This window comes from Ictalurus furcatus, chromosome 25, assembly GCF_023375685.1.
Source record: "Ictalurus furcatus strain D&B chromosome 25, Billie_1.0, whole genome shotgun sequence".
Lineage (NCBI taxonomy): Eukaryota > Metazoa > Chordata > Actinopteri > Siluriformes > Ictaluridae > Ictalurus > Ictalurus furcatus.
The window spans coordinates 18,797,578-18,805,374 of record NC_071279.1 but is presented as its reverse complement, the minus strand read 5'-3'; positions in this window follow the sequence as shown (position 1 = coordinate 18,805,374).

The following is a 7,797-nucleotide window of genomic DNA, read 5'->3' as shown; positions in this document are numbered from 1 at the left end:
TTTCGGGCTGCATCGCATGAATCGAGGCCCTCGTTAAAAAACAGCGAGGGAGCCTCGACCGGCTTGAAAGTGCTGCTGATTCACTCAGGCTCCGGCCGGCACTTCAGAGACGCGTTTCATTGGCCCTATTAGTCCAGCCGAGCTTTTAAAATAAGGGTGAAAAATAACAGCGTTCTGGGAAATTGGAGCCAGAAGCTGGTGATTGCATGCTATACAGTAATGGTTGGCTGGAGGGCTTTCTGTGTTACACGGGTTTTTTTGTTTTGCTTTGTTTTTTTTTTAAATCAGAATGTCATAAACTCAAGCTGTGAATAAAATGCTGGTGTAAACATCAGTTCAAGTTACATGGGAGAAAAATATAGAAGAACATAAAAAGAAATTTGGGATTTATTTTCAGTCATGTGCCTCCGGAAAAATTCTGCAAATTGATGGAGTTCAGTCTCTTTATTTATTTATTTGCTTGTTTGTTTGTTTGTTTGTTTGTTTGTTTAGGCTGTAAACTGAGTGAACAATTTTGCATCCCCCATGCATTCTGGGTGAAACGATATATAAAATGTACCCACAATTAATTAATTATTCTTTATTATTATTATTATTATTATTATTATTATTATTATTATTATTATTATTATCATTTACCTATGGAAAATATTACATTCTAGATTGTCAAAAATAAAAATAGTTCCACAGTTTAGCCATGAAAGACAATGAAAAAAGCAAAATTTGATTTCCGCGACATTGGGAAATGTCGTATTTTAGTGGGCGGGACTTTGGACTTTGGTTATATTCATCAGATTTTGATTGGCTCGTGAAAAGTGGGTGTTCCGAAACAACCATGGAGGCAGCTCGAGGTGCTAGCTTCTACAGTAACCAGAGTTCTGTCTTTACCTCATGTGTTATTTTCCTGTGAAACTACAGACATCATGCTAATGAGGCTAACGCATAACTATGTTAAAAATAATAATAATAATAATAATAATAATAATAATAATAATAATAATAATAAAAACATACACAGATGACCTGTCTCGCTGCATGGTGTACCGCTTGTGTGACGTTTTCATTCTTCGATAGCTGGGGGTGGGGGAATGGGGGGTGAAACATGACAGGAAATGAATTGTTATTATATTTTCTGTCCCTCCCATCATTATACATAGTCAAAAAATGGGAGGCTGTTTAGAGGAGGGATAAAATCGCGGCGCTTTTTAATTATGGACAAAGAAGAACTTTGCGAAGAATTTTGCAGCGATTAGTACAGATAAATCAAAACTCCAATATCTATATAAATATCTTAACATGCACTCTTTCATCATTTTGTTAAAAAAAAAAAAAAATCTGTGAAACACAACATACGTCTTTGTGTGAATTACATTTCCTTTTCTTTTTTTAAAAAATTACACACTAAGGGTGCACAAGCTTTCGCACTCGACTGTAAATCTATGCGGTAGAAACGTTTGTAGTCTCTTGTAGCGTCTCGTTCTCTATATAAATGCTAATGAAATACGAGGAAGGTGACATTTTGGGAAGTTAGGTTAATATAGGGTTGTCTTGTTTTACTGGATCCCAGTTTAATTGTATATCGTCTCAGTAAAATTTGCACAGCGAGGCACTGTGATTCGCTGAAAGGTCAGTCGCCGCTGTACTTTTACTTAATGAGCTCCTGGTGGAACATCCTCAAGAAACCCTTCATTCAAATCTGACTGTAGGTCAGTGCGAGGAAGAAAAGCAGCTGCTTAGTCAGATTTCTGTGCACTAACAATGACTTAAATGTCAGGAGACGTCAGAGAGAGGGGCGGGGCTTAACAATACACCGCAGAGCAGCGTCGAAATCCATCCATGCCAAAATATGACATTTTCACTTCAATTATGGCATTATTATTATTATTAGTAGTAGTAGTAGTAATTGTATTAGTAGTAGTAGTAGTAGTAGTAGTAGTAGTAGTAATTGTATTAGTAGTAGTAGTAGTAGTAGTAGTAGTAGTAGTAATTGTATTAGTAGTAGTAGTAGTAGTAGTAGTAGTAATTGTATTAGTAGTAGTAGTAGTAGTAGTAGTAGTAGTAATTGTATTATTATTATTATTATTAGTAGTAGTAGTAGTAGTAGTAGTAGTAATTGTATTATTATTATTAGTAGTAGTAGTAGTAGTAGTAGTAGTAGTAGTAGTAATTGTATTATTATTATTATTAGTAGTAGTAGTAGTAGTAGTAATTGTATTATTATTATTAGTAGTAGTAATTGTATTATTATTATTATTATTAGTAGTAGTAGTAGTAGTAATTGTATTATTATTATTATTATTAGTAGTAGTAGTAGTAGTAATTGTATTAGTAGTAGTAGTAGTAGTAATTGTAATATTATTATTAGTAGTAGTAGTAATTGTAATATTATTATTATTAGTAGTAGTAATTGTATTATTATTATTATTAGTAGTAGTAGTAGTAGTAGTAGTAGTAGTGGTAGTAGTAGTAATTGTATTATTATTATTATTAGTAGTAGTAGTAGTAGTAATTGTAATATTATTATTATTATTAGTAGTAGTAGGCGTAAGAGCTTGGAGTCCATTTAATGACTCGAGTCCACTCGGTTCAATGATCCGTTCAGATCCATCCACCGATTCGTTCAGTTGCATGCTTTACTATTCGCTGATGAGTCAGTCAGTCTGAAATCCAGCGAGCGCTGGTGCGTTTTTTCAGGAACCGAACGGACGGAACGACTCCCACCGATACTGATTCATTCATCTCACTGACTTCGATCTACTTGGCAGAGAGGTGTAAAAACGTCTCGGTCAAGGTCATGTGCACAGCTTGCACCTGTTCGCATTCCAAATATAGACCCTTATGCGTGGAGGGAAACTTTTTATGATGTGAAAACACATATCAGTCCAATAAGTTCCTCCTAAAAAAAAAAACAAAAACTTTTAAACACACTAAAGTGACCTATATACCGCTTGAGCCGCCCGGATACAGTACAGTGTAAAACACCACACTTTCTTCTTTTTATGATCTCCTGATAGAAATTTATTCAACCGCATCCTCAGAGCCCTGTTTTATTAGAACCCTCTAATGGAGTCTTGACGTAAGTGGGACACAGGAACTTGCTCTGGGATGGCTGTTGTCCTCATCGGTGGGCCAGAACTCACTGAGAAACCACTGGGTTCCCGGGAAGAAGGATTTCGAGTGTCCGATATGCCAGCCTTAGTGTGTTTAAAATGTATGAGAATAGAGCAAACAGCACAGCGTGATTTTTAGCCCTTTTCTCCAGAGTAAAGATGAAGGAAAATGTTTGAAATGGGATTCAGACCAGTGCAAAGAAGAAGCAGAACAGCTCGGTTTAAGACTTTTATTCAGAGTCAGCGGCTTCAGTATTTACGTAGGGGAAAGTTCTTCGTATTCAGAATCGGGATATGCACAAGCACTAGTCAAATTCCTGATTATTAAAATCACCGGCGTGTATAATTCACGCCTCCGAGGTTGCCAGATTTTTTCTTGAGAAGAAGCCTCAGAGACCGGGGTTTTTCAATAACGCCTTTTTAAAAAATCAGGGATAGAAAATACGGACTGTAAAAGGAATTCGCTTTTTGATTCTTTGCTGTCAAATTAAGAATGAAAAAAAGACTAATATGGTGATATACGATGCTGTACGAATCTAAAAGGAGTCTAGAGTATCGCCAGTGTATCGCTGCAAATGACTTGTGAACATAATGGCTTCCACACTCATTATTCAGCAGCACATAGAATAGCACTTGATCCAGCACAGACTGTTCTTTTATATTTATATATATATATATTTTACAGCCAAAACATAAAATTCAGCATGACGCATTGCGGTTCCATCAAGCAGTCAGACCGTGCTCCTCACTCGAGCCGATACTGCTCAAGAAAACTCGGCTCCGAGGTCATGTCAAGGTCACAGTAATGCTTAACTGAGACACACCTCTGTTTAATCCAAACTCCACCCTGCGCTGGTGAGAAATGGAGATAAAAAGCGAGCGAGACAGAGTGGAGTGGGTATTCATGGAGTTCCTTCATGCATTCGCTCCAGCCCCTTCACTCTCCTCGTTATATCAGGGCTTTAATCTGATTCTCCACCTACACGCTCACATCGATTAGCATTAAAATCACAAGCCGCCCCATGAGCCGATCGAGTGCGTGACAGCACACAGGAAGGACACGGGCGTAGAAGTGACGCCTAACGAGAACCCGGCGTGGAGAACCCGGAGCAGATCAGGACGCGCCTCTGAACCCGTGTTGTGTTGAGCAGGTAAACATCTCGCATCTCAGCACACGGAACACATTTCTACATGATTGCATCAGACAGCTGGAGCCGTTCTCAGGAGAGCCACGAAACGGAGTCAGGTCCGTTATTAATGGCGCCCTTCATAAACCAAACCACAAACGACATACAAGCAGCCATACAGTGTTGTAACACATGGTTAAAATATTGGAAATAATTAAAGAAATGTTACACCAGATGGATATACATACAGTACATACACAGACTTCTCGATTTTACTCGTTTTTTTCCCCTGTAATCTACTACTACATTCAGAAATGCATTATAATACAAAACGTTCCGTATGAAAAGAATGAGAACGATCTTCTTTATGTAATAAACTGAGGTAATATTTTGACATTTTCATGCTTGGGTGACGTTCAGCCCCATGCTTCATCAATTATTTTAGAAAATCCGTACCTAGCTTTAAAAAATTTGTCTTTATCGGTAGCTAAAGAACAAATTTCCCATGCCATTCTAAAATGACAACTTTTTCTGTTTGTTGTTCATAATTTTGTGATGGGTATGTCTTCCCACATTTCTATAAAATGTATGATATTAAACTCTACGCTTCTTCTGCTCCTCGCCCTAACCTGGGGCATCAAGAATTTTCTAGAAGGCTCCTGACAGTTTCGTATTGTACAGAATAAAACGATGCCAACGATTACAATTTTTCTTATCCATTTATAGTTACATTTAATGAATGAATGAGTTTTTATTGGTCACGTTTACATTACAGCACAGTGAAATTCTTTTCTTCACATACCCCAGCATGTAAGGAGGTTGGGGTCAGAGTGCAGGGGCAGCCATGATACAGCGCCCCCTGGAGCAGGTGATGTAATGTGATCTGTCAAGCATTATCCATGCAGGTAAATACTGCACTCTGGATGTACCGTTTATTACATTTAGGACCTACACTGGCTGCTGGAGTTTAGTCAGAATGTGCTGTTAGGAAAAGTCTCCTTGTACTCGGCCTTGTTTCTCAAACTGGATACGGACAAATTTATTCCTAACTGGTTTACAGGTGTGTTTACACAATGGAATGTGGCATTCTTGAGAATTCAGTTCGTTGGGAGAACTCCTTCACGTCCTTTTGGTGTGTTGTAACATGGCACAGCGCGCACGAGGAACGAAATCAAGGTTGCTCAAGTTTTTTGAATCTGTCGGGAATTTTTAGTACAATTCGGTAAACAAAAACATTTACGTATAACGTATTGACAAGTGAGGCTCTTTGAAAGTAATGAAGTTCTCAAGGAACAGCAAAACAGCCCCAATACCCCGTCAGCGGTAAGGAACTAGTGCGGCACCATCTGTTTAAAGTCCCACTGGTGGCCAGATATTTCAGTTTGTTTTATGTTACTAATAACGTCTCACTTCTGGACACGCTCCCAAAGCCGTTCAGCGTGAACGCCCGGGATTCCAACCAAATGCTCCGGTTCTTCACTCGTTAGTTTGACGCACTAAGCTTCCCAGTGAACAGCCTTAGTGCAGCTCGTTATCTGTGTTTATTTATACACCTCTACTGTTCTTCTGCATCGGTTATTAATGACTGCGTCTCTTCTGTACAGTGGAGAGCAGAAACGGTCTGTACAGAAATACGTCTGTTAATGCATTCTATCTTAGATTTAACTGGATCCCGATCGTCTACACCGTTGAGTCAAATCCAGAATTATTGGCACCCTTCAAGAATAATAACTTTATAAAAAGTTGTTAAAAGTGTATGTACGGTAATGTTGGTTTCTGTCAGGAACATGTTCTCTTCGGAGTAGCTTGTTGTCATTCTAATAGCTTTTTACAACTTGACAACTGTATGATCTTCTTACTCTTCTTCGCTTCACATTATGAGAGCAAAATTGAACTTTTTGCCCTCGGTATAACAGTCTAAAACATTTGGCAGGAACCCAACACTGCTCATCATCCTGAGAACATTATCCCTACTGTGAAGCATGGTGGTGGTAGCGCCATACAGAAGCTTAACCGTGGCCTCTGGGTTGCTTCTCTAAATATTCCTGGCCATAGATATTTTTTTTCTCCTTTACACAGCATTGTGGTTAGATCATATTCTTTCTATCTTTAAAATAATGGATTTACTTTGAATGTTTGGGATATATATATATTTATATAACCAAACTCTTTTGTAATAATTTTCAAGAACTTGCTCCTGTTTCTTTATGATGCTGTGTTCCGGTATGTTCTTTAACAAACTCTGCGTTCTTCCAGGAAGAGGTGTGTTTATATTTAGATCATGTGATGCTTAAATTGCACACAACTCCGTTATAATAAATAATGATTTCTGATGGGAACCGAACTAATGTAGGGGTTCAGAAGCTGTATTATGGTCATGATATAAAATCCCAATTAAATCCATTTCAGTTCCAGGTTATATCACTGTAGAATGCGGAAAGGTTTAAGTGGGGGTGAATACTTATGCAAGGCACTGTATGGTAGTTCTTTTTTTTTTTTTGATAATGGTAGTGATAAAGAGATTTTACACATGTCCCACTATAACATCAGGTCAAACACAGTAGAGTTTCTGGATAATTAGAAGAAATATTTATTTATTTTATATGTCAGGGTGCCAATACTTTTGCTGCTATGGTTTTGAATGGAAATATATAGTAATATTTAAAAATATGACCTGTTATCAGTATGACTGTTCTTAGTCAGAAGGTTTTAGTGTGTGTGTGTGTGTGTGTGTGTGTGGGTGGGTGGTGGGGGGATTAGGGTTCGTCTTGTACAATATTTTGTGCCTGAATTCTTGAAGGTTGCCAACATTTTTAAGAAACTGAAGAGGAACTGAGCTGCATTTAGACGCCTCTACAAAAATGCCCTGTGCACCAGGAGAAAATCGGGCTTACATCATTTGGCTAACAAGATCAATCCGAGCAGGGCAATTACACGCTAATGTCCACTGAGCAGGAAACAATGCTAATGCTTTTAAAGGCTACAGGGTTGTAATGGTGCTGTGGAGAGCCCACGCTGCCGGGAGCACAGAGTGCTAATGCCAGTAACACACCGCTCGTCTTACTGCACCGAGAGTCCTGCAAACCTGCAAGTCATCTCTCTTACCATTCAGAATGAATGACCAGCGTGTGTTGTGTTACTGTGTAGACTGGTATCCACATTTTTTGTGTGTACATTGATCTCATATGTTATCACATTTTACTGTGGTGCTTGAAAGTTTGTGATTTCAATTTCAACACTCAGTGTTTTATATTTCTGCAAACATCTTCAGATTTTCAGGCAAGTCCTCAAAGGAGATAAAGAGAACCCAGCTAAACAAATGAGACATAAATATTACACTTAGTCATGTATTTATTGATAAGTAAAAGTATGTGCACCCTTTCTTTCAGTATGTGGTGTGAGCTCCTTGTGCAGTAATAACTGCAGATAAACGTTTGGGGTAAGTGTTGATCGGTCCTGCACATCGGCTCGGAGGAGTTTTATCCCGTTCCTCAGTACAGAACAGCTTCAACTCTGGGATGTTGGTGTGTTTCCTCACATGAACTGCTCGCTTCAGGTTC